This window comes from Ahaetulla prasina, chromosome 17, assembly GCF_028640845.1.
Source record: "Ahaetulla prasina isolate Xishuangbanna chromosome 17, ASM2864084v1, whole genome shotgun sequence".
NCBI classification, from domain to species: Eukaryota; Metazoa; Chordata; class Lepidosauria; order Squamata; family Colubridae; genus Ahaetulla; species Ahaetulla prasina.
Window position 1 is genome coordinate 2,236,332 of NC_080555.1, and position 13,649 is coordinate 2,249,980.

The window sequence follows — 13,649 nt, forward strand, 5'->3', positions numbered from 1 at the left end:
TATTTACATATATGTACAGATGGACTTTGCTGAACAACCCCTGTTTAGTGGCTGTTCAAAGTTACGATGTGGTAAATGCAAGCAGAGCTGGATGCAGGTGGAGTTAAGCAGGTTATCAGTATAGAATCGTTACGTTGTCACAAATGGCCCAAGTCTTTGGAATTCCCTTGTCCCTTATATGGTGCCAATTTAGATTCTTGTGCATAGGCTTAAGCAATACATGTTAAACTGCAATTTATGATCCTGATTCTTTGCACCTGACAGATGCCGCTTTATGGCCGGTCCTCGTATGTATGACCACCGCAGCATCCTGAAGTTCTGTGATTCCCATTTGCATCCCTTGTAACCAGATTCCGATAAGCAGAGTCAACAATAACAGAAGCTTGGCCTGACCCCTAGAAAAACCTCCCAGTAAACCAAAATTTAAATGGGGAGCCCAGCAGCTGATGCTAACGTCAAACCCTCACTAAGTGACCTGTCATAAGTGAAGGACTCCCCACATTCTTATTATTTCCATTTTCTTTTCCTCTTTCTGAGCAGACGGACTCCAGAAATGCCATACCTCCTCCAACATGATAAAGATATACAACTGCAAATACAATCTAGATATGAAAAAGTTGCAAAATTATATGGTTTTTATATGGAATTGACAGAATTAGATATTAACAGGAACAGATAAGGGAGTGATAAGAAAATTGTATAGTTATTTATTGAGTATTAAACTAGAAGAACAAGTTAAAGAAAGAATGATAGTGTGGGGGGGGAATTGGATAGACGACAGAGTTAGATAAATGGCAGCAATTATGGGATAGAAATTATAAATTGACGATGTCAACTGCATACAAGGAGAATCTGTATAAGAGGTTTTATAGATGGCATCTGTCACTTGGAAGACTGGCAAAAATGTTTAAAGATAAACCAATTGAATATTGGAAATGCCATCAGAAACTGGGATTTTTATTACCATATTGAAGTGATGTCCCAGTGCCTGGAGGCCGTACGGGTCTGGATGGGGAGGAACAGACTCAGACTCAATCCAACCAAGACCGAGTGGCTGTGGATGCCGGCGGCCCGGTACAGTCAGCTAATTCCATCACTGACCATTGGGGGCGAGCTATTGGCCCCCACGGAAAGGGCTCGCAATCTGGGCGTCCTCCTGGATGCGCGGCTGTCTTTAGAAGATCATATGACGGCCGTCGCCAGGGGAGCTTTTCATCAGGTTCGCCTGATACGCCAGTTACGCCCCTTTCTGGATCGGGCTTCCTTATGCACGGTCGCTCATGCCCTTGTTACATCCCGCCTGGACTACTGTAATGCTCTCTACATGGGGCTCCCCTTGAAGGGTACCCGGAGACTCCAACTGGTCCAAAATGCGGCTGCGCGGGTGATAGAAGGAGCACCTTGTGGCTCCCGTGTAACACCCCTCCTGCATAGTCTGCACTGGCTCCCGGTGGTCTTCCGGGTTCACTTCAAGGTACTTGTTATCACCTTTAAAACGCTCCATGGCCTAGGGCCGGGATATTTACAGGACCGCCTACTGCCACCATTAGCCTCTCACCGACCAGTGCGCTCTCACAGAGAGGGCCTCCTCCGGATACCGTCAGCTAAACAATGTCGGCTGGCGACCTCCAGGGGGAGGGCCTTCTCTGTGGGGGCTCCTACCCTCTGGAACAAGCTCCCTCTGGGCCTTCGTCAACTCCCCGATCTCAGGTCCTTCCACCGCGAGCTGAAAACGTTGCTGTTTCGAAGAGCAGGACTAGCTTGAATGTAGTTTTAAATTGGGGTTTTAAATCAGGGGTTTTAAACAGGGTTTTAAATTTGTATTTAAAAGTTTTAGGCCATCAGTTGAATTAATTTTCTATTCTTTTTTGCTGTTTTATATGTATTATATGTTTTCTGTTGTTTTATTGGCTGTGAACCACCCTGAGTCCTTCGGGAGATGGGCGGTATACAAATATAATAAATAATAATAATAGTAATATGTGGTGGATATGTGTAGAAGCAAAAAAATACCGGGCAAGAATTTGTATGTGGTTGGAGAAGATGACGCAGCAGCCTATTGATTTTAAACCTGAGATATCCTTGTTGGGGATTTTACTAGGAAATTATAGTAAAGAAAATGTATATTCGATTATTCATGTAATAACTGTGGCTAGAATTGTATTTGCACGAAATTGGAAAGGCGAAAAGATTCCTGCAGATGAAAACGTGATTAAGAAAATATTGGAATGTGCAGAAATGAATAGATTAACACTTGAAATTAAAGGAAGGGAAGAATCTGATTATTATAGGATTTATTTTATCCATGGTTAGAGAATAAATATGAAAGTAATGTATAGTAAAGTTAAATAAGTTAAGAAGAGAAATGTTATAAGAATAGATATGTTAAGTATTAAGTATTAGTATTAAAATAAGAGTAGATATAAATAAGGAAGATGGTGGTAAGCTTTAATTGTTATGACCAAAAAAAAAAATTGTACCCAGACGATACATCATTAAGGAATGATAGAATGTTTGTATTAAAAGAAAATTTAAAAAAAAATTAAAAAACCCAGCTCTGATAAGGAAACATGGCCATGATCTCTAGATGAATAGCAAATAATTAACCCAATGATGGTGCAGCCAAGTGGCCCTGAGTAATGCCATAAACGGCCAAATAAACATCGAATAAGGAAGAACTCGATGCCAACAGAATATTCAGCGGCTGCTTTATAAATTCTCCAGGACTTTTCTGCTTCCTCAGTTCACTTCACTCTCCCAGCTACTGAAGACTCAGATCGTATCTCCGAGACGGTGAGTAAGTTCGGGTTGCTTCCGCCAGCCTGGCTGAGCATCGAAAGGACAGCAAAGCTGAAATTCAGATTTATATCAGCTTGAATTCAGATGAAGTTTACAATCTTGGTGGAAGGAAGGGGGAAAAAAACCAACAATCCCGAGTTATCAAAGGGTGCTTGAATGGAAGGCAGCTGTTTTAATCATTAGTGGCTGTTTCAGTGCATCTTAAAAAACTGAAGGTTTTAACTTGACGCCTAAATTGAAAATTCAGATTTATTTCAGTTTGAATTCGGATGGAAGCGGCAATCATGGAAGAAGATGGAAACCCAGTTTTTAAAGAACAAACTGAGTTATTCAAGCGTGCTTGAATTTAAGGCCGCTATTTTAATTTTTAGCGGGTGCTTCAATGGACCTTAAAAACTGAAGATTTTAAGTTGAGCCTAAGCTTAAATTCTGATTTATTTCGAGCAATCTTCAAAGAAGGAAAGTCGGTTTTAAAAAGAATTGGGCTATTGGCAGGTGCTTTGAATTGAACGGGTGTTTTCCCGTTGTGTCCCAAAACAATAGTCTTTGGTGATTATTTCTAGACTAGCTGAATACCTATGAAACTATGTGATTGGGCTTGATAAATTGACACTTACAGCTTGAAAATTAATGATTAGTTACCACCGGCCTCTCGTCTCCCCTTCTGTCCCTCTGGCTTGCCCCACAGAGGCCTCTCCTATCCTGTCCCCTTCTCTCCAGAGTTATTTTCAGGTAGGGAGGGGGAGTCGAATGTCTAACTAATTAGCATCAGCGCGTGCTAATAATAATTTAAGAAATACTAATGATCTGATGGTCATTTTGAAAAATCCTTTCTTAGTGAGCATCTAGAAGCCAAGAGAAGCATACATGCCAAATTTCAAGTTTGTAAGCTTTAGAGTTCTGGAGATCTCATGATTGCGGCGTGAATGGTTTTCACTTTTAGATATATATAGATTTACACATTGGGAGAAACCACAAAGAATTTGCAAAGATCATCCTGCTTGGGAATAGATTGTTTAATCCAGGTTTATGAATTTAGGAGCTGGTGATTGGCCTCGCCTAAATTATAGTAATAAGAATAAATAACTTGGCTTAACTTGGTTAGGGAACACACTGGCATTTTATATTTTGCCTCAGATTGATTGAGCCTCATCGATTTGCAGAAAAACCAACAAAAACCAAATAAACCCACTTTAGCTTCCTGGCTGAGATCGTTTCAAATCCAGTTTAGCTGCTTGCTATTCTGGAAGGTTGCAATTCCAGCTGTGTAATCATTGGGTTTCTTCCCCCCAAAGGAATCCAGCAATGGAGTGACCAATACAGGGAGGAGATTAAAAATCCTCCAATGAAATGAAACCGATCAGAACAAATTTTAATATTTGCAATGCCAGCAGGCCTACAATCCTTTCCAGCCAGGCATTCAAATAAGTTGCTTTAAGATGTGTGGACTTCGATTCCCAGAATTTCCCTGCCAGGAGAAGGTAGCCATATTTCTTATCCTTGCATTTATGTTGTTGTTGTTGTTGTTGTTGTTGTTGTTGTTGTTGTTGTTGTTGTTGTTGTTCTTTACACAAAATGACAGTATACACAGCAAACAAGATAACTATGCTGGATTTCGTATCACAGATCACTAGTCGAACACTTCCCAAGCATTTAGGATTGCGTATTATTATTATTATTATTATTATTATTATTATTATTATTATTATTATTATTATTATTATTATTATTATTATTAGGATGGAAACTTGGTTTTGGGGGGGGCACGGCAAGCTCTCTTGTCTGATTTTGATAACTGTCATCTCCACCAGTGAGGTGGAGCTGGAGCGGAACCTCCAGGTTCAGGAGCAATCTACCACCAAGGGAAGCGGGAAAGCAGGCTGAAAGGGAGCAAATACCTAAATAAGCTTTCTGAGGATTGAAACAACTTCAATTGATTCTTCTTTTCATCTCTTTCCCAGGTTCCTTGAACTCCACCAGGATGTCCTTCCAGTGCTGGCCCTCAAGTCTGCAGTGCCAGCCCATACCTCAGCAGCGCTGGTACGTTCCCCAGCAGTGTTATTACCCTCCTCAGCAGTGCCTGCCCCGACCTCAGCAGTGCTATTACCCTCTCCAGCTGTGCTGGTATCCTCCCCAGCGGTACTGGTACCCTCCCCAGCAATGCTACCCCAGTTCCTGGCAATGCTACCCCAGTTCCTGGCAATGCTACCCCAGGTAGCAGGATCAAAACCCAAAATACTGTTAAGAAGCTGTTGAAGCAACATCCGGAAGGGGGACAGAGAAAGAGAAGGACCACCTCTTGAGATCTTCCAACCTCAACCAACACGGAAGCCCACCAAGAAAACGAGACCCTGGGAATTGATGCCTTGAGCGTCCACGCAACTCTGGGGTGGCTTATTTAGTTGGCTTCTCGAAGGCCAACCCAACCACCGAAGGACCGCGTGGTTGGAGAACTCGGCAGCCAAAACTATCCGGAGAACTTCCAAGAAAACCTGGTCTCTTGCTCCTTGATCATGTCATCGCCTTCTCCTACCTTTCCCCCTTCCGGTGCCTTGCCCTGCGCTCTGCTTGTCCCCTGGCAAAATCTTATTAAAATGCATGCATCAGCTGACCTTGGGAAGTTGAATTTCTATTGGGGCCGCTGGGTGTGAGTGCGGAGGGGAACACAAGAAGCCGTGGTTGGAAACGAACCAAGGAGAGAAGCAAACTGGAATGAAGGAGAAACTCTCTAACGGTGGGGACAATGAACTAGTGGAACGGCTTGCCACTAGAAGTTGTGGGTGCTCCATCACTGGAGGTTTTGAAGAAGAGACTAGACTGTCACTTGTCTGGAATGGGAGAGGTTCTCCTGCTTGAGCAGGAGGCTGGACTAGAAGACCTCCAAGGTCCCTTTCAAGTCTATTCTACTATTTTTTTCCTTCCTTCCTTCCTTTCCTTTCCTTTCCTTTCCTTTCCTTTCCTTTCCTTTCCTTTCCTTTCTTTCCTTCCTTCCTTCCTTTCCTTTCCTTTCCTTTCCCTTCCTTCCTTCCTTCCTCCTTTCCTTTCCTTTCCTTTCCTTTCCTTTCCTTTCCTTTCTTTCCTTCCTTCCTTCCTTCCTCCTTTCCTTTCCTTTCCCTTCCTTCCTTCCTTCCTTCCTCCTTTCCTTTCCTTTCCTTTCCTTTCCTTTCCCTTCCTTCCTTCCTTCCTTTCCTTTCCTTTCCTTTCCTTCCTTCCTTCCTTCCTTTCCTTCCTTTTTTCTCCACTGAAGGTTTTCAAGAAGAGATTGGAAAACCATTTGTCTGTAATGGGATATGGTCTCCTATCTGAGCAGGGGTTGGACTAGAAGACCTCCAAGGTCCCATTCTATTCTATTCTATTCTATTCTATTCTATTCTATTCTATTCTATTCTATTCTATTCTATTCTACTCCTTATTCTATTCTATTCTATTGCACCACAATGGTTCTGTAGAGTAGACTACTGGCCAGATCTGAGGCAGCAACATCCAACCAAGTTTCACCAAAACTTTCTCAAGGTCACTAGAGATAGGGTCGGGCTTGATTACAAAACACAGGTCGACTTACAACCGCAATTATGACCACTCCTCACACTTATGACCCTTGCACCATTCCCACGATCAACATGATCAAAATTAAAGCGCCTGGCAATTGGTTCATCTTGATGACTGTCATGGGATCCTCTTTTGCGACCTTCTGACCAGGCAAGTCAATGAGGAAGCCCGGTTCCCTTAACCGCCGTGTTCCTCATTTAACAACTGAAGGGTTTCGCTTAAGAACGGTGGCAGGGAAGGTCGGGAAACGGGGCAAAACTCACTTAAACCAGTATCTAGGGGGCTCAAACTTCACAACTTCCAGATGGGATCTTAAGAGCATCCATGGATGGTTCAGGACATGGATCTCAAAACATGGTCACTTTAAGACAGGTGGACTTCAACTCCCAGAATTCCTCAGCTAGCACCAAACTTGGTTCCTTTAAGATGGATGGACTTCAACTCCCAGAATTCCTCAGCCAACTCCAAAAGTGGCCACTTTAAGACAGGTGGACTTCAACTCCCAGAATTCCTCAGCCAGCACCAAACTTGGTCCCTTTAAGGTGGATGGACTTCAACTCCCAGAATTCCTCAGCCAGCACCAAACTTGGTCCCTTTAAGATGGATGGACTTCAACTCCCAGAATTCCTCAGCCAACTCCAAACGTGGCCACTTTAAGACAGGTGGACTTCAACTCCCAGAGTTCCTCAGTCAGCCAAGGAATTCTGGGAGTTAAAAAATCCACCAGAATTAAAGTAACCATGTTTGGAGACCCCTGACTTGGAAGATTAAAAACTGCACACAATACAATTTTCCTCTGGTTTGTGATGAACCTTCTGGTATGGTGAGTTGTGGTCCATCGTCACTAAATTTCCAAAGAAAGCTCCAACTTGTTGTGTCCTTCATCCAGGTGTGTTTCAATAGCCTTCAATATCCAGCAACAGGAAGGATGAGTGTGTTGGTGTGTCCACTCTGTGTATAATTGCAATTGGTTTGTTCGTTCAAGCTGAATTCTCCTGGCCAAGAGTCTACATAGTTTTAGTAGAAACAGTTTTGGTAGAAAACAAGACAAGATAAAATAGTGTTTGGAGGGGGAGAAAAAAAACCAGATTTGGAACAATTTCTTTCAATATAAATATAATGTATTTCTGCTGCATATCATGTGACATAATTGTACTTGTTAGTGCAAACTTTCCACTCTTTGCAAATTAAACCAAAGGAATAAAAGTAGAAGCCAGATAAACTGAAAAGTCAAATCAGGATTTTTACACCTTCGATTAATATTTGGGGTGGGGAAATAGCTTTAGAAAGTCACAGTTTTCATTCACTCTCCTTCCTTTCGCAAACTTCCAGCTAAGTTGAAGTGGAAGCTCCTTTGCCTCCATGTGGACTAGCTGCTTTGGGAACGGCTATATTATGGGGGAAATGGGTGCCAAGCACCGCCCTGTTGTCGGGACTCATGAAAACAACCTTCATTGCTCCAAATAGATTTAAGCAATGCTCTAAGCGACGCCTCCAGAATGACGCAATTTTGTCAACGTTGCAAACAGGCAGGGCGGCAGCTCCTGAGCCTAAGCAGAGCGCATTTCCTTCGGAAGCATTAGAAAAGCACTTTCAAAAAGTGGGAAAGAAAGAAATGCAATTACAATACTGGCCAAATTTATCCTCCACCTTCCTTTTAAGAGGGGCCGACCGAAGACTCGAGGGTGGCGGGGGGGGGGGGAACAGGGTTCAAAATTGATTTCCTTCAATGCCATTGGCCCGTCAGCTCCTTCTCGTTCAACAGTTCCGCGTCACAGTCGTGGAGAAGCTTGGCGTTCTTGTGTTTGCGCGTCCTCTGGAAAAAGCACAACAACAACAAAAAAAAAAGAACGACAACGATGCAATGAACCGGAGTGCGTCTTCGTTCGCAATCCTTTGCAAACTGGTTTTCTTTGCAAAAGAATTGCTTTGCACCGCAGGATGGCGTAAGGATGTGTTTGTCAAGGAGCCCGGCTTGGAAAGGCGGCTGGAGAAGATGGACTGGCCTGCAGGGTGTCTAATGGGGGCTCAGGCCAATAAACATCCTTCTGGAGGGGGGGTCCGTGGTGGTCTCTGAGCTTGGAGGTTTTCTTGCAGTTTCGTGACCCAACTAGGTTACATCATCAGTGTAGAACGCTATTGCCTTCTAGTGCTGATGTCACTTAGTTTGGTTATGAAATGTTTGCAAGGAAACCCCCAAGGACCCCACAGTCCTCCCCCCCCTCCTCCTCCTCCTCCTCCTCCTCCTCCTCCTCCTCCTCCCCACAAACCCCATTCCCTCTAGCATTGATGATGTTACCTAGTTTGGTCATCTAACGTCTGCAAGAAAGCCACCAAGCTCAGAGAGCACCAAGCGCCCTGCAGTCCTTTTCCTCCTCCTCTTCCACCTCCCCAAAAAACCCCGCTCCCTTATCACACTGAAGATGTTACCTAGTTGGGTCATGAAAATGTCTGCAGGAAAACCACCCGGCTCGGAGAGCGCCAGTTCAACCCTGATCTACAAATATTCTCCACTGTCGAATCTCCCGCTACCCTATGGCTGAAAATGAATTCAATCAAAGCTGAAAATGAATTTGAAAATTAAAAATCCCCCTCTTTTCCAGGCCCAGTCTCCAGGGCAGACCCCCACAGTGACATCAGTTGTAACATTTGTTTTAAAAAAAAATTAATATTCATAACTGAATAGCCTATAATCGCTCAATCAACACTCAAGGTAAATAGGTTATCAGCCATAGGATTATCTGGGGCAGGTTTGGGGTGGGGTTCCTGCCTCCGTTGGCATCTCCTGGTTCTTCTCGTGATGTATTCCCACAACTCGTTGACCTACCCAAGTGAAATTCCCCTTTTGGGCAAGATTTATGGGTTTCTACAAAACTTCTGTTTCTTGAAATCGCGTGAGGTCTTTCTTCTGGTCCCTTCCCACCCACCTCCTCTTCAACCTTCCATCGAAACCATCTCTTCCCCCCAAAAAAACTCAGATTACCTTGCTAGGGGTCAACTCCTTCTGGATTAGAGTTTTGAACTCACTCTTCTTCAACGGCTCAGCATCCGTGGACTTGCGTGGGGCCACCTTGGAGTTGCCCTCCATCATCTCGGTGAAGGCTCTGAATAGCCTGGACATCTTGGAGAATCGGGTGGTGGAGAAGAAAGGATGGGTGAAGGCTAAGGAGAAGAATTGGGAGTCGAGGCGAAGCAGAGGTCTTCTGATCTTTTAATTCCTCACCCCGCCTGGACAACAAGGTGTCACACCTTCAGAGCTGCGTCCTGCAAGAGGAAAGAGAGAGAGAGAGAGGTGGAGAACAAGAAGATGCAGCCAAGGTTGACTCATGGCCTAGTTTGATCAACTCCTATATACATCCTTGGGTGGTTCCCAAGCTTTGAGGATCAATGTCAAGGAGCAATGCAGCCCCTTCTCATCTCTGGAGGTACCAGCTTTCTAAGAAGCTCAACCGGTCTTCTCCAAACTCAACGCCATGGCCTTGGAACTCAACATCTGGGTTTAAGGTGAGTCGAGCTGGCCCAGCCTGTCTTCCTTCTAATCTAAATTCTGGGCATGGGCACTGGTGACCTACTTGAAGAGATGGGGTTGTTTTCAAAGACGGTACGCGTCCAGACCTGCCGGGCGGACCAATTTTAAAGCATCGATCTAGTTATCCGAATCTGAGCAACAAATTTACGAGTGGGGTGGCCAAAAGGATGGGATTGGAAAAAAAAAAAAGGAAGAGAAAGATCTGGAGAAAACCTTAAATACAGGTTATTCGAGTTTTACGGCTCTGAACCTTTAGACCAGAAAACGCTAATTATCGAAAGTTGGTTTTTAGAAGGAAAAGTACTTCGGATGTTTGCTTAGCTTCCTTTTCTTAATTCTTCTCAGCTGCATATTGAGTTTCAAACAATAAAATCTTGTCCTGCATCTTTGAAAGGTGCTATTAAGAGGGATAGAGGCATGAATGTAATTAATGTAATTATGGCACATATTAATATCCCAATATTAATTCTCACACCTCTGTGAAGAGATCTTGCTCTTCGGTGTATCTCGTATGGTAGCTTGCAGCTCCAGGAACCACCAAAAATTTAAAAAAAATAATGCTTTGGGCTGATTATTTTCCATCAGGGGATGCCGTGAGGGCACTACAGGTAGTTCTCGACTTACAACCGTCCGTTTCGTGACCGTTCAAAGTAATAACAGCCCGGTAAAAAAGTGACTTTACGACCGTATGTCACGCTTAATGACCATCGCTGCCTCCCCATGTTCACGCGATCGAAATTCAGACGCTTGGCAACTGACTCAAAATTTATGACGGTCGCAGCGTGCCGGAGTTATGTGATTCCCCTTTTGTGACTCTCCGACAAGCCCAACTCAATGGCGAAGTCAGATTCCCTTAACCACCGTGGTTTTCTCATTTAACTAACCGCAGTGATTCACTTAACAACGGTGGCCAGAAAGCTCGTAGAACGGGGCAAACACCCTTAACCCCTGTCTTGTTTGGCAACACGGATTTGCAGCTCAATTCTGATTGCAGGTCGAGGACTACCTGGATGGTGGCCCGCAGCACCGGGAACAATAAAAAAAATAATCCTTTGGGCTGATCGTTTCCAAACAGGGGTTGCCGTGAGTTCGTGACTGCATTCTCCCAAACTAGATAAATTCTCCTCCTTCACCTCCTCCTCCTCCTCCTCCTCCTCTCTGTAAAATCATTTCTCTACTCCAAAATCCACCGTTTCAACCCTAAATCCAAGCCCGACACACACACACACGGCCCGTGACTTACCGAGATGCAGGGTGCCGAGGCTTCAAACCTGGCTGGGCGGAATGAAATTTTGCAAACCCCAAAAGGCATTAAGAGGCACTTCCTTGAACTGCACGAAGTGGGTGGCAGATCGTGGTGACCTAACCTGCTTTTCCAACGCTGCCCCGGCTCTGTTTATGGCGCCTGCTGACGGCATCGTGCCAGGAGGAATTGCAAAGCACACGTCGGTCTAAGCAGGCGACGCTTCAAAGAATAACACAGAACTCCTCTTAGAAAGGGAAATAAAACATGACCCTCGAACGTCAGGGGCAAGAATATACAGGTAGTCCTCGATTTAGGACCACAATCAAATCTCCATCTCTTAGCGAATCATCTGTTGAGTGGGGGTTTGCCTCGTTTTACGACAAGGTTGTTAAGCGAATTTGGCTTCCCTCTGGACTCGGCTTGTCGGAAGGGCTTCAAAGGGGATCATGTGACCCCCAGGGGGACACTGCGACCGTCGTAAGTATGAGTCACTTGCCGAGTGTCTGAATTTTGATCGCGTGACCACGGGAATGCCGTCGTAAATGTGACTAACGGTTTTAAGTCTGTGCTGTGGTAACTTTGAATGGTCACTAAACGAACGGTTGTGGGTATTAGGGTCTCGGGTGTTAGCAAAGCTAATATTAGCATAACACACAAAATTAGAGGTGGATTTTCGGAGGTTTTTTAAACCAACGTGTGAACGGACACAGAAGTCAAGCCAGATCTAAAGACAAAGGAAGTTTTGTGGATGGTGTCCTCCAGATCCTGATTTATTCCTGGTTTTCTCAGCCTCTTTTGGGGTGACCGACCACACTCGATCAGTCCGACCAACCTGCCCACTCCCAAACCCCACAAAATTCTTCCCCATTGACGGTTCTTGCAAGGAAGGTTTTCCAGTTTTCCAATTTTGTTGACACCGTCTGAATATTCACCGACTGCGGGGGTGAAAATGTGATTTAAATAGGGCAGTTTGGTAACTAACACACCCTCTTCTTAATCTCAGCAAGATAAACCAGATTTCAGCAAAGAATAAACTCATTTTGAACACGAGGTTTTCCTTAGGGAGTTATGGAATTTACAAAGTGGTGTGTTTTTTCCCCCCCACTTAGATCTTGTCTCTTTCCATCCAGCGCAACCTTAAAAAGTCTTTATCCCATAAATCCCCCTTTAAAAGAAATATCTCTCAAATCTTTGCAGACCTCCAATTATTTTTATTTTACAATTCGGATGTTCCTGGGTTACCTTTGTAATGAAATACACGTCTCTTTCCACCCCTCTGGCTCGGCTCAGCCAGAAAGGGTGAGACCTAATTTAAGAGGAACAATAACAAAACACAACCGAGAAAAGATTACATTAAGCTTAATTTAAGAGGAACGATAACAAAAACACAATGGAAAACAGAGGAACAATAACAAAAACACAACTGAGAAAAGATTACATTAAGCTTAATTTTAGAGGAACGATAACAAAAACACAATGGAAAACAGAGGAACAATAACAAAACACAGCCAAGACAAGGTACAAAAAGCATCATGCCTCTTGGCACGAGAGAAGAACGTGGGTTAAGAATTCCTAAAACGTCTGTCAAAAATCAGAACTGATTTGGTGCCACACAGCTGGATTAATTTGGGGGAAGGGGTCAGATTTAAAAAGGAGGCTATGGAGGGTCCTTGGCTGACGACGATGGCCGAACCCACAAGTTGAGTCATCAAGTTTCATTAGGGCTCCAAGAAGGAAAAATTAGTTCATTTTCTTGATCAAGAAGGAAAATCAATTTATTTTCTTGATCAAGAAGGAAAATTAAGAAGACAAAGATAAATTGGCAAATATTGCTAACGTGGATTTAATAAATAAAATGGATATTTGCTTAGTTTGTTGATTGGAATTGTGGATTGGAGAGAGACACCTTCAGGCGGAGAAAAAAAATACAAGACTTAACTTGTATTTTGGGGGGGGGAAAGTTTTTTAAAGTTGTAAGAGCGGTGGGAACTTTTGAGGAGGATTTGTGTGCTGTTTGATTTTGACAAGCAAAGAAGGTAGAATATAATAAAACTTAAAATTGGAATAACGGCAACCCCAAAAATACAAAATGGCGCAGAAATTAACTGAAATGATTAAAAGGATGCATATATCATTAAAAAGGGGGGGGAAATGAAATAATTACAATGCCGCATGGACAACTTAAACCTGATGAACTAGAAACTGTTGGAACACACCCAAGAGGATATAGAAACTATGAATGAGAAGCAAGAGAGTGATATTGCAGATAAAGAAAAAGATATTGATTTTGAAAAATCAAATGATTATGTGGGGGAGTAATAATGAAAAAAAGAAATGGAAAGATTAGTTATATAACAGAAATAAGGAAAAGAAAATTAAAATTAGAGAGAAAGCATATTAGGGCAAAAAGTGAAATATATAAATTATGTTAGGAGATAACTAAAAGCTGTACAAGTTTATGACTCGGCTGTTCAAAAAAAATGTATTGTTTGTTTGTGTATGTTTGTTAAAAAATAAAAAACTTTT